The sequence below is a fragment of the Anabrus simplex genome, chromosome 11 (assembly GCF_040414725.1).
Source record: "Anabrus simplex isolate iqAnaSimp1 chromosome 11, ASM4041472v1, whole genome shotgun sequence".
NCBI lineage: Eukaryota > Metazoa > Arthropoda > Insecta > Orthoptera > Tettigoniidae > Anabrus > Anabrus simplex.
Genome location: NC_090275.1, coordinates 83,392,979 through 83,419,129, shown reverse-complemented (window position 1 = coordinate 83,419,129; position 26,151 = coordinate 83,392,979). Strand labels below are relative to the sequence as shown.

General features: G+C 39.9%; 1 pseudogene; it reads right to left on the bottom strand.

Moving 5' to 3' along the window:
* Positions 1-5,425: 5,425 nt before the first annotated feature.
* LOC136883153 (insulin receptor pseudogene) overlaps positions 5,426-26,151 on the bottom strand; it is a 60,014-nt pseudogene continuing 39,288 nt past the window's right edge.

The following is a 26,151-nucleotide window of genomic DNA, read 5'->3' as shown; positions in this document are numbered from 1 at the left end:
TCGTTTTAGCCTTTGGTGAAAGAGACTTTGAAGAGCTCAGAAAGAGAAGCCTTAAGGCTAAGCTCAGACTTCAGCAGATCAAGTTTCAAGTCATCAGGGGAAAAATGAAACCCAATGTTGATAAAGATGTAGCTGAAGGTCCTTCAGGCAAATCTTCAGCATAAAAAAGCAGCTGTGGCCAATTTTGCCAGGAAATTCAAGTCTGAGGTTGTTGATGTGGCCCTTACTCAAGAACCATGGGTAGTCAAGCGCAGAGTAGCAGGACTGGCGGAATCTGGAGGTAAGCTGATGTACGATACAACATCGAAAATACCCAGAAGATGTCTTCTTGTGAACAGGAAATTAAAATGTCTTATGTTGCAGGAACACTGTTCACGGGACTTAACCGTGGCCAAGATTAAACTTGGAAGTTGGGAGGGATGCAGAGAAATAACCATAGGCTCTACATATCTCCCATATGACTCAACTAATCTGCCCTGATCAGAAGAAGTTGAGAACCTAATTTGCAACATGGGATTTATTATAATGGCTGCTACAGTAACTCAGTCCAGTATGTCATACACATACCAGTGCTCACTCTAGGAATAACAGGCTCTTAATTTGAATGTTGCACTAACACAGCCAGGATGAAAAATGAATACTCTTATATATGGAAACTGAATGTGGTGCACCTAACAAGATAATGGGATGAGGCATGTGCATGTGGCTAAACATGTGCAGACTGGAAATCCCTAGGGGGAAGAAATTAAGTACGGGGATGGGATTTGGCCCTGCTACCTTATGGTCATGTAATGAGGAGAGGTGATTCCTATGTTGTTAAAACACAGAAAAATTAATCAGAATCACCAGATTAACCTGTGGTAATACAAGATCAAGCAACGTTGTGCTGCAGCACGAGGATACCTGACCCCAAATGAATTGGGAAAAGAGAAAAGAAGAATAATATGTTATCTTTGATTGAAAGTGTATTTCCACCTTTCAGTACCAAACAAAATGAGAGTTACTTTAGAATAACAACAAAAAAAGCAGCAGCACTTTATACATGAGGTTTTGAATACCAAATATAGAAAGAAACATTTCATCATTTTACTGCAACAGCGTCAAGGCTATAAGAACTTTAAACTTCAAGTTAGAAGACGAAGAAGACTCCATAAACATTAAGAATAAGAAAAATACTAGTGACATAAATGTTTTTAATGACTTTTAAAAGTGTTCTTTATATGTTTTGTGTCAAATTTAGATATCTGTTAGCAGAAAATGTCATAACGAGACGAAACATGTCCTAAATTAGCATATGCATATAATGTGTTAATCCTATATATGTGTTGGGCAAAATAAAAGTACTGAAAGGTAGAAACACTCTCTCAAGCAAAGTTGAGTGATGGTCAATATGGTTTCATACAATTAAGTTCATACACTGTAAAGAATGTGTTAAACACAAGAGGTAGAGAGGCTCATACAAAGACCAGTAAAGTAATCGTACTGTACCAAACCAAATGGTGCAACAGCTCCAAAGGTCCATGACCCACCAAGCGACTGCTGCACAGCCTGGAGGCCTGCAGATTATGAGGTGTCGTGTGGTCAGCACGATGAATCCTCTCTGTCCTTATTCTTGGCTTTCTAGACCGGGGCCGCTATCTCACCATCAGATAGCTTATCAATTGTTATCATGTAGGCAGAGTGGACCTTGAACCAGCCCTCAGATCCATGTAAAAAATCGCTGACCTGGCCAGAAATCAAACCTGGGACCTCCAGTTAAGAGGCAGACATGCTACCCTTACATCCCGGAGCTGGTATTTGTACGGTACTCAATGGGTAAATAATAATGTTATTGATTTTCCGTCCCACTAATTATTTTTATGATTTTCGGAGACGCCATGGTGCCGGAATTTTGTCCTGTCGAGTTCTTGAACATGCCAGTAAATCTACCGACACGAGGTTGACGTATTTGAGCACCTTCAAATAACACCAGACTGAGCCAAGATCGAGATCATGATGTTTGTTGTTTAAAGGGGCCTAACATCTAGGTCATCGGCCCCTAATGGTACGAAATGAGATAAAATGAAATGACAAATTAAAAGCCCAAAAACATCCACTGACCACAATTCAAAACATGAGGACGAAGGAAGAATGGATGGACATGAATTTAAAACGATCAGTGGAACCGACCCACAGTTCCTCACATGTACAGAAGCTGGCATAGAACAATAGTAATGCTGACCAAGGGACTGCTTCTATAGCACAATACTGAATTGATGATACTTGTAGTCGAAAGAGGTCCAAAATCCAAGTCAGCAGCCCCTTACAATGGTACTTATCGCTAGGAAAGTAGAACCATGGTATTAGTCATGTTGTGGTTCTAATCAAGAGTAGCGTAAACTTGCGGTATTCCACACATTATGGTACTACTCACAGGTAATGAAATTCGCACATGTATTACAGACCGACGCTGTTTCGCACACTGCGGCGCCATTTAGAGGCAACGCAAACCTATGGTGTTCATCACATAAGGGTACTAACCACAGGAACTCGTACTATCCTGTGGTGTTCCTCATATGGTTAGGTACTAATCATAGGCAAGTCAGAACCATGGGTTCCTCATCCCATGGTGTAGCTCATATAGTGCTACTAATCACAGGTACCAAGCCGTCGCGCTCTCGGTTGCTACTAATCACAAACCTATTTGGTACCTAACATAGTGGTACTACGCGCAAGTAAAAGCGACCCATGGTGTTCCCCGTGTGGTGGTACTAATCACAAGTAGTTTCATGGTTCTAATTTGATCATCCCTTGGTCACCCCTTTTAGTCACCTCTTACGACAGGCAGGAGATACCGTGTGTGAATTCTTCGTCTGCGTCCCCCACCCACAGGGGGTTGAGCCAGGATCAAACCTGCCAAGTTGAGCTCAGAAGGCTAATGCTTCCCATCTGGACTACTCAGCCTGGCACTTAATGGTAATAATTAACACTGTACAGAGAGAAAGTTACCCTGAACTACCAACAGGTTGTCCACACTGTCTAGTGAACAAAAACTGTACAATCTAGTATGTATAACAGAGAGGCATAATCAAGTATGATTTTGATGTATTGATGTATCAATACTTGCTAGGAATAGTGAAGGGAAAAGGATGACCAGACGTCCTCTTTTATCCAGACACGGCCTCCTTTTTAGAATATTGTCCGGGGTCCAGGTGGATTATTTTTTTAAAGTCCTTTTTCTGTCAATCTGCTTATTTTGGGGTAATCTCTTTTACTACTTCATTTTCACAAATATTCTTCGTTACGCGATGGCATCATCAATATTGTTTTGATATAAGAAATGTGATTATGGATATACAGTACATATGATTATTCTATGCATGCCTTGTATTGTAATAATAGATCATATTTAGCACTCTGTATACTGTATGCTTCTCTCTTAGAAGTACCCTGTTAGAATATTGTGTGATAGCTGACAACGTGACAAGCAGTTGGAGATAATCAGGATTTGAAGGAAATCTGATTTAACCAGATACCGCTGAAAAGTGATAGGCCTACTGACTACTGTGACGTCAACATTTTTTTTTTTCTGTATTTGCAAGCTAAGTCAAAATCCTTTCAAACTGATCATGTGAAATCTTTTGATCAGTTCTGCAATTTCAGACAATTCTTGAATGAGAGTAGTAATGAAATGATCCTGAATTTCACAAGTTACAGTACCCTGTAGTCAGAAATGGGCAAAGTATTTCTATTCGCGTTGACTGTAATTGAAGGTTATTAAAACTTGCAGAATACTGTGGCAGGGTGACCCACTGTGTCCGCCATGCCAGTGTGCAGCCGCTGGGGGTGGCACAGGCTAGCCAGCTCCAACTGCATACTCATCACCAAGGAAGGACCACCCTCTTCCTACTCTCATCACCACGCGGAGGACAGGTGCTTCCGCTGCTGCTATCTGGATCATCCTGCTCGCGAACTGGAAGCCTCCGGCGTTATGGAAGAATCTAGATGGCGCGCAGAGAGTATTCGCCTTCGGGAAGACTCTGGAGGCCTGTCCCTTCTGGAAGCATCCAGATGGCGTGGACCCAGGTATTTAAGTCAATCGCGGCCTACAGAGTGCAGTTAGACTGAGTTAGCTGCTGTAGCTCAGCTGGTGTGAGTTAGCGAAGAGGCAGTCAGTGACAGCCTGGGCTGAGATCTCAGTCTGTTGGAGCCGAGGACTCCTTCCTGGTTCCCTGACGTCGTACGTGAGTCTCTTGGGGCCGGCTGCTGTAGAAGAACCTTGGGTGTTCTGGAGCAGCGCAAAGGGAACACTGGGTGCCAAGGTGTGCAGACTGCGAACGGAGTTTGATGGATGGAGTGAACAGCGGATACTATCCCGAGCTGCGAGACTGACATGTAGACTGCAAACCGTGACAGCGCTAATGAGTGTGACTCTGAGTGAGTGTAGTGTTGTAACTGATTAAAGACTCTGTATGTGTGTGTCATTTTAGATAAAATATGAGAAAGAGAGAGAGAGAGCACGAACCATACAAGTGTGTATCCTGTGTAGTTGTATAAGTTGAAAGCTCAGCGCAATCACATGTGTGTGTAAAAGTGTATAATTTTAGTGCTCAGTTAATACATTTTAGATGCTACCAGGTTCTGTCTTATTTATTTACCCCACCAACATGTAACAATACTTTTGTTTCTATAGGAGAGTAAGAAAGTTCCTCGTCCTGCACTGGTTCTGCTGTAGTGGAACTGAAAAAGTTACCTTCATCATCGTTTATTTTTTCATATTTCTGCTTCCGCACAATGTAGACCTATATCAATTACCAGAATGTAACGATTACAATTTTATTTCAAGAAGTAAATTACAAGTATAAATTACTTTTTGTTAAAAATATCAATTACAAGCAACAATTTCTAAGAATGTAATTGTTGCTAGCAATTTAACTACTTTTACTCAATTAATTTTTGTTGAAAGCAACAATTTCTAAGAATGTAATTGTTGCTAGTAATTTGATTACTTTTACTCAATTATTTTTTATTAAAAGTAACAATTACAAGTAACTATTTCTAAGAATGTAACTGTTGCTAGCAATTCAATTACTTTTACTCAATTATTTTTTATTAAAAGTAACAATTACAAGCAACAATTTCTAAGAATGTAATTGTTGCTAGTAATTTGATTACTTTTACTCAATTATTTTTTATTAAAAGTAACAATTACAAGCAACAATTTCTAAGAATGTAATTGTTGCTAGCAATTTAACTACTTTTACTCAATTAATTTTTGTTGAAAGCAACAATTTCTAAGAATGTAATTGTTGCTAGTAATTTGATTACTTTTACTCAATTATTTTTTATTAAAAGTAACAATTACAAGCAACAATTTCTAAGAATGTAACTGTTGCTAGCAATTCAATTACTTTTACTCAATTACTTTTTGTTAAAAGGAACAATTACGAGCAACAATTTCTAAGAATGTAATTGTTGCTAGCAATTCAATTACTTTTACTCAATTATTTTTTATTAAAAGTAACAATTACAAGTAACAATCTCTAAGGATGTAATTCTTGCTAATAATTCGATTACTTTCACTCAAGTTACTTCCCAACTCTGGCAAGGAATATTTACGGACATGTCTGAGCAAGTGAATGGACAACTTGGACCTTATAAAAAGCAAGACTTGAAGCAACAGTGACGTGGTTCTGCAGAAGGCTCACCAGAACTAGATGGACAGAATGGAAAAGCAATGAGGAAATTCAGGAAGAAATAGAAGCAAAGAGAGAACTACTGATTATTTAGAAATGGAAGGAAATAGGTGAGAGTAAAATGGAGCCAAGTGGACATCTCAAGCATGACACCCTCCTGCAGAATATCCTTGAAGGTAAGATGTTGGGCGGGGGCGATCGACGATGTCCTACTTGAGAAACATGAGATAGGAGTGTGGTTGCTAAGCAGAAATGAAGAGGACTGCCAAGAATAGAGAAAGAATCCAAACAACAGGACATAGGGATACAACCGTACATTATTCAGTTATTGCAAAATATAGAAGGGAAGGATCAAACTTGCCAAATTGGGCTCAGAACGCCAGCGCTCTATCATCGGAGCTACTTGGCCCGGCAACTGATATACCTAGATAAACAAGAGTGGAGAGTGTTCCCACACTGCACCCACACAACTGGAGACAGTTAAATGATGATGATGGATGGATGAATGGTGATGATGATTAGAAGTGACAACTACAAAGAATGTATTCATAAGGTTTTGGCTCATCAGTACTGCAAAAATGCTTATTTCGTATAACCCATTCACTAATCTGATCTGTTCAGATCCACTTTCAGTACAACAACATTCTTAATACTACCCTATTCAAAAACTCAACACATCTTTTAATCCGATGGACGACAGACAAATCCGTTTATATCAGGAAAAGATCCTCTATTTCTGGAACTTCCAGCACTATCACAATTCAAATTACGAACCTGCGTCTGTGAGTCTAGAATATCAATCTCATCTAACTGAGATTCTGTCCTCTTCCTAGCCCTGATACTTGGACCTTGGTAACTAAGAAGATTATTGTCTTCTTCTGCATCGTCCTCTTCATCTTCTTCAGGTACTGTGGGCTGCTGCGTCCAGCGCGCTGCAAGTTCGTTGTCAACCTCACTGTGGAAGAATGTCACATGTGGAGGACAAGCTGCCATCGCCATGTACTCATCTGGCCTTCGATTGGCTTTCAGTTCTTGTCCAGCACTGCTATGGTAAAAGGAAAGCTTTCGAAACAAGGGAGATAATTTTGCAGTATTTTCTAACTTGGCAAGAAGTTGTAAGAATGTTGGTCTATCTGATGGTCGCCACTGCCAACACGTAAGCATTAATTCGTGTAGAAAAACAGGACATCCCTGTGGTCGATCCAATAAACCAGCACCCAAAACAAACTGCAACACCTGCTCATTAGCGAGTCCTTGATAAGGTTGTTCAGCAAGTGTCACCATTTCCCACAGAACTACCCCGTAACTCCACACATCAGACTGAGAACTAAATACACCGTCCGCAAGAGACTCTGGAGCCATCCATCTAACAGGAAGCAAACCTTTGGTACCGTTACGGTAGTAGTCAGTCTCATATATATCACGGGTCATACCAAAGTCACCTATCTTAACAGTGAGATCTTCGGCTACCATGCAGTTCCTTGCAGCAAGATCTCTATGAACGAATTTGCTAGCTTCAAGATATGCCATTCCGTCTGCTATCTCAGCAGCCATGCGCAGCATTCGAGGCAAACCTGGTTGTTCTGATGGAGTATCCCTTGCTGCTCGCAGAAAAGTTTTCAGATCACCTCGAGCCATTAGCTCCATTATAACTAGGGGTGGGTGGCCGCGAGAAACTACCCCTAAAAGTCGAACGACGTGGTGTGCGCCAGCGAAAGACTTCATCACGGAAGCCTCATTTAAGAACTCCATTCGTTCCCGAGTTGAGGAATTCTCATTGACCATCTTAACGGCACATCTTATTTTAGTTGGCCGCAGGATACCTTCGAAGACACAACCAAATGTTCCATGTCCAAGTTCCTTCAATAGTTCCACTCTCTCCCTAGGAACTTCCCACTCATCTTCCTCATATACAGTTCCAAGTGAACCAATGTACTCTGGGTTAACAGTAGCAAACAGAGTTGTTGGTTCTGAAGTATGGCATTTCTTCCAGTAAACTACAAGCCCTACAATACATAGTGCCGCACCCACTAACACAATACCAATTGCTATTTGAGGAGAAAGCTCTCTTCCCGGCTTATCTATCTCAATATACACCATTTCAGTGTAGGGACCTAAATCAGCAAGTGAGTTCGCTCTTATTCTGAATCCGTACTTTCCAGGCTGGAGATTGTTTAATATATATCCTCCTTCTCCCATTTCATACTGTTTCCTAGTCACACATTCCACTTTTGGTTTAAAATGTTCTATATCAGTCCTCCTGTATTCAATGTGATAACTTATCACAAGACCATTAGGAAATGGTGGTTCTTTCCACTGTAGATGTATAGCACCCGAAGTTTTGTTCAGAATTACAACGTATATATAACTTGAGTTTATGAGATCTGCTGAGGGAAGAGGTCTAGTTCGAACAGTGATGAGACTAGAAAAACTACACAAACTTGATTCGTTCATGGGCTCCCTGGGGTCTTCATCTCTGCTTCGTTCCCTACAAGCAATTAGCTGAACTGTATACTTTGAAAAGTACCTCAAATCTTTGATCACCAGTGATGTAGAATTAGCATCAACTTGCTCGTAGAACCGTTCGTAGAAACCATTACTCTTCAAAGCAAAACTTGGGGAAACAGAATGTCCCCAGGTAGACCAGGGGTGAGGAACAGATTCAGGGAATTTATTTTCATCTGATATCACACTAAAACTTTCTTTGTTCATCCCTTTCATCCCTTTGCCATTTGGAAGATCTGTGTGAAAGAGGCTGTAAATATACTGATCACATGCTTCGTCCCAGTCACTGTTTTTGCGTGGTTTTGAAGGACCAGGCACAAACCCTTTACAGTATTTATCATAATCTTCCTTACTTTCAATCACTTTCAATGTATGTTTACTTTCACATTCAAAGGTAGAGTTATTTTGTTCTTCGTGAGGAGGAATATTGGACTGAGGATAACGATCAAAGTAATCCTCTGCTTTTGGGCCTAATGGGTAGAGACAATAATCTCTATCCCCAAGATACTGTTTATCATCCGAAAGACGTATGCCATACACAATATAATGTTCGAGAATACCATTTGGATATTTTGGTGGAAGCCACTGAAGCTGAATTTCTGAATTCTTGTGAGAAACCCCAGAAAATGATTGAGGCACGGAAGGTCTGTCTGGAAGAGTGATGAAGTATGATATATTGCTCTGACCTCCAGTACTTGTAACAGAATATGTCAGAATATAGAAAGCGTATTGAGTGAAGGGTTTCAGTCCTGGAAGAAAGAAATCTGCATTCTTAATACGCTCTGGGATGACATCAATCACCTGCCACGTTTTACCCCCACACGCTTCAAGTCCATCAGAGGCCGTCACATTCTTAAATGGAGCTTCAATATAGTAAAGCAAATATCTTAGGACGGACGAAGGATCTGGGACTATACAAGGTTCCCATTTAAGAAAGACGAAGGTGGAACCTTTCCTTGATATTTTTGTATGCAGATCGATGACATTACATGCCACTCGACCACCGTTCGACACCCACCCGACTTCTACCTCACTATAGTTCAATCCTGCCATTTCTTGAAGTTTATCTATATGTGATCGACACAATTTTGGATTCGCATGAAAAAAAAGACGGCCGTTATTTATTCTAAAACTAGTATTTGATCTTGTACTCCAATCCCAAAGTTCTTGAAGATTGTCATTTTCAATTACAACCAATGCATAATTATGACTATCAAGTTTGTTTCCATGAATGACTTTCAGATTACGCAAAAAGTTTAATGAGAGAAGTGGGAAAGAGCGTGAAATTTTCAAGAAGCCATAAATTTCTTCAATCATGCCCAGGCTACTTTCAAGTTCCTTGTGAATATTCTTCCCACCACGAAGGATCTTTATTTGCAAAGTTTCGTTGATATGAGTACATCCTCGCAAGTTTTCTGCGGCAGCGATACTATCCACAAGGGCTCCATGGCACTCACGTCGACAATTTCCCTGACACTCAACACAAGTCACCGAATCATCTTCCCTGTGCTTCTCCTCATACCCTGTCGGACACTGCTCCACGCAAGTGTTGTTAAAGGTCCACCAACGAAGCGGGGCGTCCTCTTGTACATGGGAAAACATCACGGTATCCAGCGACGACACGTAAGAATGCATGTTACGACATTCCTCCTCTGACACACACCGCCGGCTCAGGTACTTGTAGCTGAAACAGAAAACACAAAACAAATTAGAACAAGAATGTGTTACTGATTTGGATAACAGTTTAAAAAAAAAAGTTTATGACATGCAACAAAGATGGTACAGCAAACTTGTTCTTAATTATTGCATTAGCAATGTATTGCAAGCCAAGTCATTTAGCGATTCTGTAATAATAATAATAATAATAATAATAAAAAGAATGGTATTTCTGCATCGGCCGTGTAAACACTACGAAGGGAATAAACTTTTTTAAATTTTCTGTCATATCTGTCTGTTTTGTCTGTACGTACGCACGTATCGCAAGAAAACGGCTGAACAGAATATAATGAAAATCAATACGTAAGTCAGGGAATAAAGCACTGTAATCCAGTCTATAAATAATTTTAATTACGCTCGCTGAAATGGGAGCTTAGGGGAAGACCTAAAATTTTAATTCTCAAATATCTATGCTATTGGACCTATCAATAAATACTACATGACAAACGTTACAGAAAATACAATGTTCGATCATTTGTCTAATGCAGTTTGAACATACCCGCTATGATAACAGAGATATTCATAAACTTCAACTTTTATTGCTTAGTCCATATCAATGCCAAGCCACGAGAAAATGGCCGAACAAAAGTTAATGAAACTCGATATATAAAGTCGTATAATAAGGCACTAATGGCTAGGCTCTCTATATTTTTATTCACGCTGGGTAAAATCGCCACATTGGCACGTCGCGGAAACAGATGAGTAGAAGGGTATATAGTTTTCACCCTGGGACTTTCATTTACTCAGTCTCAAAAAAATACTACAGTAGCGGCGATTGCGAATTAGAAGTGGAGGGGGGAGGGAGGGAAAAATTTACAGATAAAAAAAGTACCCGGGTTTGTGGAATATAGCGGGCGGGGGTGGGGGGGAGGTATATGTACATCAACACTGAAAAAAGCTACAAAATGGTAAGTTTTTTATGCTTTCTGAGTGAATTTCGACAGAGAGACAAAAAGCTGACAGTTTTCCAATTTAAGTACGGTGATCATAGTTTTTATTTTATTTTGATATTTTGATTCAATACTATACAAAGGAACAATATCACACATGTATTGCAATTAAATAGAAGTACGGTGTGATTATACCGCTGCTTACGCTATTATACAAGGCCGGGAAATGGGCAGTGAGAAGTAGGGTCACAGAAGTTAGTTTTCAGTTCTCCCGCTAGGATCGCCTTTCTTAGACATAAGTTTTGAATGTGTTCGTATGTTCAGCATGGGTCTTGTGACAAGTGCTTGTGAAAATTTGCTAATGTACAGCTAATTATGATACTTACGGAGAAACCACGTGTTCTGAATGTTGCTTATCATCCATTTTTGTTGTAGTAGTGCAAATAATCATGAATATCATGCCATGTTTGAAACATTTTAAGAAAATTTATGGTTTCATTGAAGCTGTTCCTGGTACTGATTTCTTCTGGGCTTACTTTCTTCAAAATTCTTAGGCCAGCAAATGTGTCTATCAAGAATATTACTTCAGCCCTTGCAACATTCATCTTTTCCAAATTTTTAGGGTATACTACTTTCCTAGTTAATTTCCGCACAGGTTTCACTACCAATCGTTTTTTCAGGTGATACAGCTTGTTCGCATGCTCTGCAGTCACTAGGTTACCATTTACTTTAAAATTCCTGCTCACGTGTTGTGAATTTAAATTTCTTTAAATATCGCCAGGGTCAAAACTGAAAAATATAGGACTGCTGGGATCTAATGGGAGCTGAAGTTGATGTACAAAGTCTGCCTCCCTTCCACACAAGGAGTGAAACACGGCCAAATTCACTTGACAATTGTCCGTCACAATTACAATTCGGACGACTTGGAGTACACAATCTTTATCAGCACAAGGTCTTACGTGTTAATTTGGCTAATTGATCTCCTGTAAGCCTGTGTAAAATAATATGACACAGGAATCCTGTAATGTGTGGAGACATCTTTGAACATAATGCAGAGCAATTTATTAGCAAGCTTATCTTCAATAACGACAGCATCTCCCTCTACATACTGTAATTCATTCCCAGAAGCTTATCCAAATTCCTGTCATAGACCAGCTTTGATTTTATTGCCATCTCATCTATGATGATAGAACCCACCTTTTCATTATCATGCTGTAAGGATTTCTTTTCTGTAATCAGACGAGCTCGTACCAAGGGAGTAATTCCTGTCTCCTCTGGAATGACCAATATAAGCTTTTAAAGTTTTTGGTGTAGTAGGTGCAAAGCATGTAGAGATCTTAGGAACCGGAACTGGATGAGCTCCAGACCTTTATAGTATTGTCTGTGAATTTACACTTTTGTTTACAAAAAGCTTGAATCTACTCCAAATCACCTTGTTCAGCCAGTTCTGTGATTTTATTTAGTTGACTGTCAAGTCCGTGTTGATATTTTTCATTTTTGAGTTGATGCATCCTTTCTTTTAAAGTGGTAATAATATTTTTCTGCTTCATTACAAGTGCTCCTTGTTCCTACATTTTCTGACTATCCTTTTCAGTTTCAAACCTACTTTAGTGCAGTATAGTTTAAGTTTAATAGAACACTGTGTGCCTGTGGTTTTATATAGGCCTAATGGTTCATTGATAAATTACAGGTGGAAGGTCATTCTCTTCACTGGCTGTAGATATTGTTGGTTCCACATGAAGTTCAATTTTCTTAATTTCCGTCTTCTGTGGTCTTCCTCCTATCTGGTCTTTCTGTATGTGATTGTTTGTGTCGACGAATATCTTGAAATACGGATGGAATGACGTTCGGAAGTAGGATTTTTATTGCTGTGTATAATCTGAGTCCTTAAAATGCCTACTGCAAACAGTGGAATGTACGCTAGGTTTCCATAGAGATCTGTCTATTTCCTTGACGACAAACTGCAGTACACGATGTTTTTTTAAGTTTATCCGATGTTCGCATTACGCAAAATACGTCTTTGATTTCAGTCACTAAATTATAATCACCTGCACTAGCATAAGAAAGCTCATACAGTACAAAAATACGTCTTGGCATGCTCGTGAATGTTTGAATGAGTACTTCGCCCGCGCAATTTTATGACTAAGAAGAGCGCACCTAGCGGCAAAACGACGCGTTTCACAAGCCCGAGCAGGAACCACTTTCACGACCAGCGAGGCCTTGCATTTCCCAGTCTTGTATAATTGCGTAAGCAACGGATTATACGTGCCAAGACCGACTCCAATCCTCAGACCGTAATTTTAAAAAAACATGGCGGCCGAAGTAGTCGGATTGTTGGTATTGGCTAACACGAAAATATCACATATATGTTATATAAACGATGGTAAATTAACATGATAAATGTAACATCATAGGGAAATTAACATGATAAAAGTTACATCATAGGGAAAATCACTTTTACACGTATCAAAACGCTTCGCCAACAAGAATCACATATATTCTACTAGAAAAGAGACCAACACGCTGATTATTTAGAAGTTTCAATTCGTCAAATAACGCTTTTTCTTAGATTTCACTTCGCTGGATAGATGAAAATACATGATAAAACTGTTAAAATGATACTTCTAACAGCATTTTGAATGTTTCAAAATAAATTAAGGTCCGAAACTCCTCGATTTATTCGCTCTCATGAGATTTGGTCAGCGTACTGGCCTCAGAGGGTCCTTGGTTCACCGAGATCGATAGCTGCAGTCGCTTAAGTGCGGCCAGTATCCAGTATTCGGGAGACAGTAGGTTCGAACCCCACTGTCGGCAGCCCTGAAAATGGTTTTCCGTGGTTTCCCATTTTCACACCAGGCAAATGCTGGGGCTGTACCTTAATTAAGGCCACGGTCGCTTCCTTCCCATTCCTAGGCCTTTCCTATCCTATCGTCGCCATAAGACCTATCTGTGTCAGTGCGACGAAAAACAAATAGCAATATATATATATATATATATATATATATATATATATATATATAAGTTATTCAAAAATGTCAGCAGGAGAGGGTGCTTCAGAAGTGGCCTAAAGCATAAAACTCAACGGATAGTTTTATACGAAAATACCTCATGGTGATTTTTCGTTCTATACCTTCTTCCGATACAACCAAATATACGGGAAATGTCAGTGGCAGTCGTGTGAAATTTGAAGTCCAGGAGCAGGTAACTAACTCTATAGACCAAGGGTGTCAAAGCTTGCCCGCCCGTGTTAGAATTACCTGTGCACGCGAATGCAAGTCACTTCCCCTCAGTCGGCTTTTACTTCCCCACGGTGCTGACTTACCTTGGTTCGCCGTACCACTCACCGTACTGCTCCACGTACTTAACAACAATGTACAAAAGTTGATAAAATCACTTTAAAGTTTTCTTGATTTAAATCTTGCCTGAATAAAACCTTAGAAACCCCGTGCTACATGATCTTATCCTTCTCGTGCTCCAGGCTACTTTCGACTGCTCTTTTATTTTCTTCATTAGCTTTCAATATCAACACCTTTTTATCGTCCAGTTTAATATATCGAGCGTCCAAAGAAAATCACAAAACGCGCACCGGCTAAATTGTGCACCATAATAATTATTATTATTTCGTGTGGCTATTTCTAGCCGGGTGCAGCCGTTGTAAGGCAGACCTTCCGATGAGGGTGGCCGGCATCTGCCATGCGTAAGTAACCGTGTGTTATTGTGGTGGAGGATAGTGTTGTGTGTGGTGTGTGAGTGGCAGGGATGTTGGGGACAGCACAAACACCCAGCCCCCGAGCCGCTGGAAATAACCAATGAAGGTTAAAATCACCGTCCCGGCCGGGAATCGAACCCGGGACCCTATGAACCGAAAGCCAGTACGCTGACCATTCAGCCAACGAGTTGGACATTGTGCACCATGACTCCCAGATGCATTGTTGGGGCTTTTATCTCTCTCGAAATCGAGAGGAGAGTTGGCGTTTCCATAAGGGAGGGGCATTCAAAATGCAAATGTAGGGCATTTAGAATGCAACTGTGATAAAACAAAACGCTGTGTCTTATTATGCACATATAAAAAAACACAATGTTGTCGAATACCGAGTTACATACTCTTAGTGGTAGAGATGCTGTTCATTGGGCACCCGTGCTATAGACAAGAATATCACCTGCGTGCGAGGTTTGCTGTAAACAAGGTAGAAGAGAGCAGGATTAGAGATGTCGACTCCTTGTTAACAGTTCGGCGCACACTCGGCTCCTGACTCCCAGGGGAGACAAGACGTAAACTCTCTTGAACTCCCTACAATACCGCGTTAAGAACCCATCTTAGCAAAACTAAACAATATAACATCTCTCAGATGAACAGAGCATTTTGGACTATATTTTCTCTCTCCCACGTTTCCGTTCCCAACCCTAGCTGATTTTTACATCACGAAGTGCTGATAGAAATTAATGCGTGTAGTTAAAGATTTTGACAATGAGTTATAACTGTAGTAATATGGCCCTGTAGTTTTTTCAGTGGCCTTAGGCTGAAAATACACAAGAAATAACACATTTTCGACATCTCATCGTGATGGAACTTCATTTCAAAGTTTGGTTTTGCTCTCCTGAAAACGTTCAAAATTTTGTCAAGGGAAGGTACTAGGCGAGACCGGTGCGTGATTTGTGAAAGGGGAGTGCTATTCCAAAAGTCTGTGAAAATATGTGTAGAAAGGATGAGAGGAAAATAACGGTAAACATTTCTGTAAGTCAAGTTGTGAGCTTCGGTTTTGGAAATATTGTGTTGTCAATCTCAGATATGCGAGAAGAAATGGTTAGTTTGTCACAGAGTGTTTTATGTAACAACATGGTGGATCACACAAGAGATATATTCCTTATTATTGTCGTGTAGAGAATTTGTGGTAGCAACTGATGAAAGGTAGCAAGTGGTACAAGTGTTTCAAAGATAGGAAGGAATGAGGATCAGGTTGTTGAAATCCTATAATGTTGAAGAGACTTTATGCCGGGATATTCATTGTAGGGAACTCGAGAATTTATTTTGTGTAATTTAATGACAAAGGAGTAGGGTCATTCCATAGTTAGGAGTCCACGTGAAACCGTAGGACCGTGATGGGTAAGAATATTTAAAGTGACGTTTTAAATTAAATCTCTTCGCATAGTCTATGTTGGTCAAGAATCGTATTCCATGCGAATTGTCAGTGAGGTGAGGTTTTCACTTGATACAGGTCAATATAACGTATGTGTTTTTTAAGAGCTTCCGAGGAGGGGCCGTGTTCCCGTTATTAAGCCAGCTGTTGGGCATTCGAACCAATTTATTGTTAGAAAGAAACTATAATTGAGATTTTGTCATTTGTAGTAAATGTTTGGAATTAGATTTCATTATTTTAGAAGGGAGTCGTTCAGTAGAGGCTTGAGATTCATTATCGAAGCGACGGAAATTACATGATGGTATGTTATGTTGGAAATAACCATTTTCAGGGATGTCAAAATTTGGGAATCTGTAATGATGTTTCGTGTTGTTGAAGGTTGTCCAAAGTTTTGCGATTATTTTATTTGAACGTCACGATAGCTGTCAATCCATAGAGTTCGTGATGGATGATTGTGTTGTTGTTGGTATCCAAGGCACAAATGTAGGATCATGTTATATGAGGTCATGCTTGTGGAGCACATGGGGCACAGTAGTCCATCCACCCTAGAGTTGGGTGAGGTGCATTACGACACTTGAGTCTCATCGGCCTGAAATCATATCGAAGGAGGTGACGGAATTAGTCCAAGGGATAACCGTAGGCGTTACAAGCGATTTGACATGGGTTTTTTTATTTTGCGTTGTGTATAAATTTATGCAGATTATAGGATGTAAGGTTATGGTTATCCAAGCTAGTTTCTTAATAATTATTAGTGTTATAATGTAAACTTGTTGAGTGACGTCATGAAATAAATAAATGGTACTGCTAGTTATGACAATGTATTTCGCTTTCCAGCTGAAGAAACCTTTGAGCATAAACAATGTAATGTCACAAGTTTCTTCGACTTTGTCGCACATGTTCAATAAAAATCCATTTCTTTTGACTCGACTTCTCTCATTGTAGACATTAGTTTAAATTACTGAAACCCGCCTCTTACCTAAGCAAGTGACGAAGAACCCGCCAACGACCCAAGAAAAAGGTCTCATGCCGATTTGCTGAGAGGTAAGGAAGGTAGGTATCCTACGAAGGACCTTAAAGGGTTCAGTACTAATCATAGGGACTCGTACTATCCCGTGGTGTTCCTTACATAGTGAGTACTAATCACAGGGACTCGTACTATCCCGTAGTGTTCCTCACTACCGGGTACTAATCATAGGCAACGCAGACGCGCGGTGTCGCTCATATAATGGTACTAATCACAGACAACGACGAGACTCGTGGTGTTTCTCACAATGGTACTAACCACAGGCAAATTAAGCCCTGCTGTTCTGCATATAGTGGTACTATTCACATGCAACACCCAGACCGTGCTGTTTCTCACAGCGGTACTAACCACAGGCAAATTAAGCCCGTGCTGTTCTGCATATAGTGGTACTATTCACAGGTACTGTAAAACCTATACTGATTTACCCTCCGTTGTTACTAATCACAAACCTATTGTGTGCCTAACATAATGGTAGGCTACTACTCGCAAGTGAAGGCGATCCATGGTGTTCCTCGTGTGATGGTACTAATTATACGTAGTCTCATGCTTCTAATTCAATTATCCCTTGGTCGCCCCTTTTAGTCACCTCTTACGACAGACAGAGGCTACCGTGGCTCCGTCTGCGCCCCCCACCCACTGTTGGCAATAACAAGTAGTCACCAGTTTCCAATCTGAGAGAGAAGCAGTACCAATCATTCATTTTAGTGTACCATTAGGGCTATATTTAGGCATCTCATCGTGATGATTGTGAACTTCATTTCAAAGTTTGGTTTTGCTCTCCTGAAAATCTTTAATCTCTGATTTATATCCTTTCAATTATCCACCACTAAATTATATTAATCAGTTATCCGCAGAATGTCCCTATCAAATATACGCATCTGGCAATGAGGTTTTGTAATCAACTGTTATGAACTACAGTCAGAGATGAATTCATTTAGGCCTATTCCTTTTGAACAAACTTCCTTTTCATACCCGGCCAATGTGCTGGCAAAAACTCCGAAATCAGCAACTTATTACCTTCATCTAACATTGTAAGCTGATAAGCAGGTAGAGGTGGGGAAGTAATGTGTGTGCGAGAGAGAAAGAGAGAGAGCGTGACACATGAACTGGCCGGCCGCTCCGCCTCTACCTGCTTCCTGCCGCTCACTCCTGTCTATGCGGTGCTTAAATGAGCAAAATATATGACTGGTCATTTAATTTTGATATAGCTGAATAAAACTTTCCTACTGAAGTTGTTGTACAAATCTCAATCAGATCGCAGATTAACAGATGGAAGGATTTCCTTGTAAGTAACGAATGATTTCTGCCTTGGACAGGGGTGGGATAGTAGACTGTATCACAGAATTACTCTTGTGTGCAATATGACGCAACCTTTTCAGAATATCTTAAAATTTCTCAGAAGTTAACTTTGAAAGTTCATGATACCCAGGCAGGCCCTTTAAAGGTATGGTGATCATTATTTTCTAAAGGGAAAATACGAAATGATCATTCCTCCTTTTGGTCGGTAGTAAACTGCGCCAGCGGTCGCAGGAATGTAGAGGGTCAACCTCTCTAAACCCCTCAAAGAATGTGCAAATTGCGCCAGTACATTATAAACTCTGGGACCGTTTCACGTCAATAACTCCTCGACCGCAAGCGCGCGGAACCAGATGCTCGGCGAAACAAATTCTGACATCGATGTACCGATAGCAAACATAATAAAATAATAGCTGAAACCCGTCTAGATGTGACGGTCAATACGGTAAATATTTACTTAAGGACTTCCTTACATACCGACATTCCTTGTAATTTTTTGTTTTGTTTTTGTTTTACAATTTTACAGAGAGGTGTTACGGCGACGATGGGAGAGAAAAATAGCTAGAAGTGGGAAGAAAGCGACCGTGGCCTTCGTTAAGGCACAACCCCATCAATTTTCCTGGTGTGAATAAGGGATACCATGGAAAACCATCTTCGGTGCTGCCGACAGGGGCGGGGGGTTCGAACCCACTTTCTCCAGAATGCAAGCTGATAGCTACGTGACCCAAACCACGCAGCCACTTGCTCGGTGCATTCCTTTGTACAATAACTTTTTGGTACAATTGCAATTTGAAAATATCGCTCTCTTGACATTGCAACATTTAACTGGCCATGGCTGAGGTAAACAGAGACCTTCACGTTTCTTGAGGTTAATCGATCGTGGTACAAAATACCAAGCGAATTGGAAATTAATGACGCTTGAAAGAAAATGGAAGTGTTTTATCAGATGTTGTTAAGTCAATTCCAAGGATTAGAGCTTTCTGTCCAGCTTTATCTTCACCTATTATTTCCATATCTAAACAATTCTTGTACATATAGTACTTCTTACAATCAGGCCCTAATCTGGTTCCGCTGAGGAGCCGTTGGGAAGCATTCCGATTTCTAAGGAGCATAACTATGGCTCCAATTTTTAAATAAGAATATGTGGAAGCAAATCATTAATTCCTAGGAAAAAAATTGTGTAGGACAGTGGTGTGCACTGAACCCCATCTACTCCAGCGCTGCTGGGGTAAAGAACTTTGTATTAACATTTTCTAATTATTCCATAGAACGGTTTTTATAAAGTTAAGAAGCTGAACATCGAAGCCAAGCGAAGTACCGCTGTCTCAACAATCCTCTCGCACGACCCCAGTTCAGCTTCTCCAGCGAGCTGGGTTTCCTTGCCGGCGCGAAAGAGAGCTACCCCAGCGAAATTTAAGGTCGCCTGGGTGACGTCAAATACAGTAAAGACAATACGCGACACTTACGGATTTAGCCTTGCTAAAATGGGAGACAATTCGACGGTGGCGCTCCTAGTGACTTGACCTGGAAAAATTGCGCTAAATTCAAATATCAATGGAAATGTATGTATGGAAATGGAAAATAAATTACGTCTAGAAAGAAAGTGTTATTGAGATATTAACTTCAAAGTTGCTAAAGCAATTCTGGATAAATGAATGAAGAATTATTTAAAAGGTTATTATTCAAAGACTGAAATTAGACATATAAACAAGATGTGAAATGGACTGCTGTGAAATGGCTTGATCTTTCATTTATGCATTACTTTTTTAGCTTTAGCATTCCTGCCTGAACTCTTACGGTTGGATTTGTCTTTTTTCTCATTTAAAAATATTGTATCATCACATTAAGACACCTGTCAGTAAAAATATCGGCACATTCCTTACACATATGATGCAATGAATCAATATTTAATAGCTGGACAATTTTCCTCTTAAGATAAAGCCTACTAACAGAAAGAAAATCTATAAAATCTCGGCTTTAATTTAAGAATAGGGATAAAAGAAAGAAAAGTATGAAAATGTTGTCGATAGTGATGCTTTGAGGAATATTTACGTACAATAAGAGTAAAAATTGTAACATACCCTTGGCTGTATAGTTGAGGATTTTTAAAGTCGCTGGCTTGGAAATGATCTGAACAGATCTTATAATCTATATATATAAAATTAGAGTTTTGTCTGTACATTGCTCAGAATTTGAAAATAATGGTATTTCTGTATCGGTCATGTCCATAGTAACAAGAAAATGCACTTTTTACTTTTCCGTAATTTCTGTCTGTCTGTCTGTCTGTCTGTCTGTCTGTCTGTCTGTCTGTCTGTCTGTCTGTCTGTCTGTCTGTCTGTCTGTCTGTCTGTCTGTCTGTCTGTCTGTCTGTCTGTCTGTCTGTACACGCATCACGAGAAAACGGTTGAAGAGAATTTAATGAAAATCGGTATGTGAAGTCGGGGGATGAGCCTCTACAATCTAGGCTATAAATCATTTTGCTCACGCTGAGTGAAATGGTAGTTTAGGGGAAGGCCTAAAATTGAATTCTCAACTATTTATGTTATTAGCGGTCTAATGAAAATCGGTATGTGAAGTCGGAGGATGAGCCTCTACAATCTAGGCTATAAATCATTTTACTCACGCTGAGTGAAATGGTAGTTTAGGGGAAGGCCTAAAATTGAATTCTCAACTATTTATGTTATCAGTGGTCGTATTTTAAAGAAAATGGGTATACAAAGTTGGGGAATAAGTTGCTACATTCTAGATTATCAATAATTGTATTCCCGCTGAGAAAAATGGTAGTTTAGGGAAAGGCCTAAAATTTAATTCTCAAATATTGTTATTAGTAGTCCTATCTTGATGAAAATCGGTATGCAAAGTCAAAAAATAAGTCGCTATAGTCTAGGTTATAAATTATTTTATTCATGCTGAGTGAAATGGTAGTTTAGAGGAAGGCCTAAAATGGAATTCTCAAATATTTCTTATTAGAGGTGTAATCGATGAATGCTACATAACTAAGGTTATATAGTATTAAAGTTCCTATTATTCATGTCTTATACATTGTTACCGTACTGGCTATGATCACAAAGATATTCATGAATTTGGATTTTTGTTACTAAGTCCATATCAGCGCCGAGTAACGAGAAAATGGGTAAACAGTATTTAATGAAAATTGGTATGTAAAGTCGGAGAATAAGAAACTACAGTTTATGGTATAAAATATTTTACAAATCACAGAGTCGTAAGAAAACTAAATGTGAAGGCCTACAATATAGAAAGCTCATAACATTGATCAACAATAACATTACATTGACCATTGTTTGTCGTGATGTGCTTTGTGTCTTCTGTTGCTCCTCATCTCCGGTAGATAGGATTACTGCTGCGTACAGAGTATTTTTTATTTGATTTACGTTGCACCGACATAGATAGGTTTTATGGCGACGATGGGATAGGAAAGGGCTAGGAGTACCTTAGGCCTTAATTAAGGTACAGGCCCAGCATTTGACCGGTGTGAAAGTGGGGAAACCACGGAATACCATCTTCAGAGTGACGACAATGGGATTCGAATCCACTATCTCTCGGATGCAAGCTCACAGCTGCGCACCGCTAACCACACGGTCAACTCGCCCAGTCGTACAGAGTGTAACAGCCTGTCTGAATATTGATGGGAAGTAGCTGGGGAGTTAGATAACTTTCTTCTTTAGCATGCCATTCCCCTGGTTTATAAATTTTCTGATACTGCTGGTACGTAACACACTGGATCATCATAGCATTCGGGCTATTCAATCCCTACTCTGAGGGACTGATTGGAATGAACAGTGTGCATATTTAGAGGAATAATGGCAGATGAGTGTTCATGGCAATCTGCGGCCTGGTCATCCCAGCTCTGGAACTTTGGACTATTAGATTGGCACCGCAATCTAACCGCGGCACTGTTCGTTAAAAGTGATAAAACGTGCGGCTTTCCATTTGATCGAGTATTTTATATGATAGCATTGCTTTTAATTGCTACATTCATACTTACGTTTTTGTAATGACCTATGTTGATTTCAGGTTAGGAAAACCACAAAGTCAGTCTTTCTGAGAATCCCGTAGCGAAGCACGGGTACATCAGCTAGTTCTTATATAAGCGTAACGTCCCTTCTTTCTTGTACACCTTATCCAAATCACTTCTGTGAGCTGTGACATTTCAAAACCCACAGATCACACCTACAACAACACATCGGTTTTGAAGGTTAACTGCTGCACTATACAATAAAATATGCGTATTACATTTTAAGCCAGTTAAAATATGGGTCACCGAGCTTGATAGCTGCAGTCGCTTAAGTGCGGCCAGTATCCAGTATTCGGGAGATAGTAGGTTCGAACCCCACTGTCGGCAGCCCTGAAAATGGTTTTCCGTGGTTTCCCATTTTCACACCAGGCAAATGCTGGGGCTGTTCCTTATTTTTTTGCTAGTTGCTTTACGTCGCACCGACACAGTAGGTCTTATGGCGACGATGGGATGGGAATGGCCTTTTGGAAGGATGAGGCCGTGGCCTTAATCAAGGTACAGCCCCAGCATTTGCCTGGTGTGAAAATGGGAAACCACGGAAAACCATCTTCAGGGCTGCCGACAGTGGGATTCGAACCCCCTATCTCCCGGATGCAAGCTCACAGCAGCGCGCCTCTACGCGCACGGCCAACTCGCCCGGTGTACCTTAATTAAGGCCACGGCCGCTTCCTTCCCATTCCTAGCCCTTCCCTGTCCCATCGTCGCCATAAGACCTATCTGTGTCGGTGCAACGTAAAGCAACTAGCAAAAAAAAAGGGTCGAGCAGGTCAAAAGGTTATGAAGTACTATAAAAATAATTTTTGTCACTGGAAGAATATATATGCAAACACAATATTACTTACATTTTCTTGTCACGAGATAAGAGAAAGAAAGACCGCGCATTCTTCTCTACATCATAGTTACTGCAGCCCAACACAGCACATACCTTTCCCCTCGTGTTGAGAGGAGATTTCAAAGAATGACACATGCTACTATTTAATTATGCCAACTCACTGAAAACGCATAAATAACACCGATAACTTCACACAAAAATACACGTGCTCTTATGACAGAATCAGTAGTTTTCAGGTCTACTCGCTAGAGAGAGTTCCAACAGCTGTCCGTCGATATCTCGCTCAGTGTCGCGTATTGTCTCTACTGTATTTGGTGACGCATGCACTTGAAGCTTCCTTGTCCTGGCAGCGGGGCGGAGCTGTAGGCCCTCCCCCGTCAGTAATTTACGGCGACAGGCCAGCTAGCTTAGGTAAGGTAATGTTAGTTTCAATACTTGACACTCGAAGTTTTCAGCTCCAAACATAGAGACTGCAAGAAAAATATCAACATCTTAACAGTATAGCCACTTGCACATCGTCTTGCTAATAAAAATAGAGCCAGTATATGAAATCAATTGTAATACAGAAGAATATATTTTAGTCCTGGGTTTCGGTATGAATACAGTTTTTTTCGAGCAATTCATTGATGGCACGGGTAGAGTATGTGTTCCGATAGCCGCAGAAAAATATTTAAGTTGCCCAGCATGAACACAGTTAAGCGCGAATGGTTGTTTGTGATGGTGGTATATACTGAATTTGTGCAGTGTTCCTATTGAATTATAGGTAAAGGTTTCGCGAGATCTGTGACATTTTGCAAGAATATAACGCGTGTTATACGTCGTGACAAATATTTTCCTTCGTTTGTCGTTGATGCACGTACACTCAGTATGCGAGTGAAACTATAACACTTCAGCGATACCAGTGAACTTTTGCTGATTAGTTTAGATTAGGCTTTTTAAATAAAAAACAGATAGTTAGTCCCAGTATATTTTTATGAAAAGCACGACTACATCTATCACGAAGCGTCACCGAATGAAACTGTAAGTACATTGTTTAAAATCTGCTATAGATTAAGTTATGATGGTGTCGTCACTGCCGTGAATATCAATTTGGAAGTATGTGCGAGCGTGTGGTTGGAAATAGTCTCGAGAGAACTTTCTCAGGTAGACCTTTCCACGAAAAACGCAACCATATACAATAGTAATGTTGATTTTAGAGAGTGTAGTGGAGCTACGATTGTTTATATATTTTTTTAAATGTTTGCAGCTGGGGTAATGAATATGTTCACCGCACACCACTGATGTAGGAAACTGAAATACCTAGGTTTCATCTTTATTAATCTGTTGACGTGTAAGTTTTGGAACTAACGGGTATAAGCCCAATGACTTTCAGATGAATTAAGAATGGCAACTCTTTCGAGAAAATGATTAAATCTTTCGCAGTTTTGCTATAAATTAAAATCACGATATCATCATATGCTAAAATTCTGGCTGGTAGTTTAATATCATTTGATCCGTCACCATGTACAGAGAGGTAGTCACAGTTACCGATTTCTTGCTAAAAAAATCAGCGAATTCTACTTTTTGTGGTTTTGCCTGCATATTTGTATGTAAGCGGCGTATTTTGAAGAAGAGTAAAAGAGAGGGATGTTTAATGCAATTATAAATAAATAATTGTTTGGCGAAAAGTACGTGGCAAAACCTTTATCAAATCTCCCCCAAGAACAATAATTTTCCGACCAGAAGGAGTGAATGTCATTACCGATAATATATTTCATTAATAAGAAGAAGACCAAAAGTATGATAATTGGAGGAAAAGGTAGAAGTTGTATTAGTATTGTACCGGTTACGACCTGTACATGCATATTTTTTTAGAGTTGATCGTATTTTATCACCACGCGTATTATTCCGTGCAAGCCTGGTTTGTTTACATTCAGCAGGACGAGCGAGCAAGCCGAGAACAGCTGTATGCGTGACGTAGCCGCAGGGGCTAGTTAGATCACCCGCCTGTCATGCCACGTGCAGCTAGCCTGAACTCGTATGTTCCAGATTCAAGCGTCACACCTTCCGGAACATTCGATGGAGAAAAAATTTAAAACTCCTATAATAATTGTGGTAGCGACTTGATCAACATATCATTTTAAAGGGAATTACATAAACGTCGCAATGCTTGAATTTCGAGAAAATGCGTCGAGGGATTTAGGAGATAACCAGCTTCACGGCATATATGACGTAGATGTCTCCAAACCAAATATAAGGAGGGCTCAATATAGCCTGACATCTCAGTCAGTCAGTGACAGCCGAGTAGTCAGCGTGGCTCTACTCGCTGCCATAATCGTCGGAAGCTATCTCGGTGTGGTTATAGTCTCACTGGGGAACTCTGAATTTCCTCGAAGTCTTTATTTACGAGTGCTGAATTCTTCTAAGTCTTTATAAATGGGACTTGTAATATTTACGAGTGTTGAGGAACTTTGAATTCTTCTAAGTCTTTATAAATAAGACTTGTAATATTTACCAGTGATGGACTTTAAATTTTCGCCAGTAATTATTCAAAGACTTGTGATATTTACGAGTGATGAACTCTAACATTATTCAAAATTTTCATGAGCGTAGACTTGTGATTTTCACCCGTGATTATTCAAAGACTTGTAATATTTACCAGTGTTGGACTCTAATTTTTCGCCAGTAAGACTTGTAATATTTACCAGTGTTGGACTCTAATTTTTCTCCAGTGATTATTCAAGGAATTGGAATATTCACGAGTGATGAACTCTAAATTTGTTCGAAGTTTCCATAAGCATAAACTTGTGATTCTTGCCAGTGATTACTTAAAGACTTGTACATTTTGCCATTGATGAACTATAACATCATTGAAAGTCTTCATGAACAAGGACTTGTCATTTCCATGAGTGTTAAAGAGTGAATTCTTGAAAGTCTTTATAAGCATTGACTAGTGATTTTACTAATGGTGTGAAAACTAATTATTTAAGGTTTTCATGAACTTTGACTTATCAATTCTGCGAGTGACGAAGAACACATTTTTCGGAGTTTTGTGGGCAT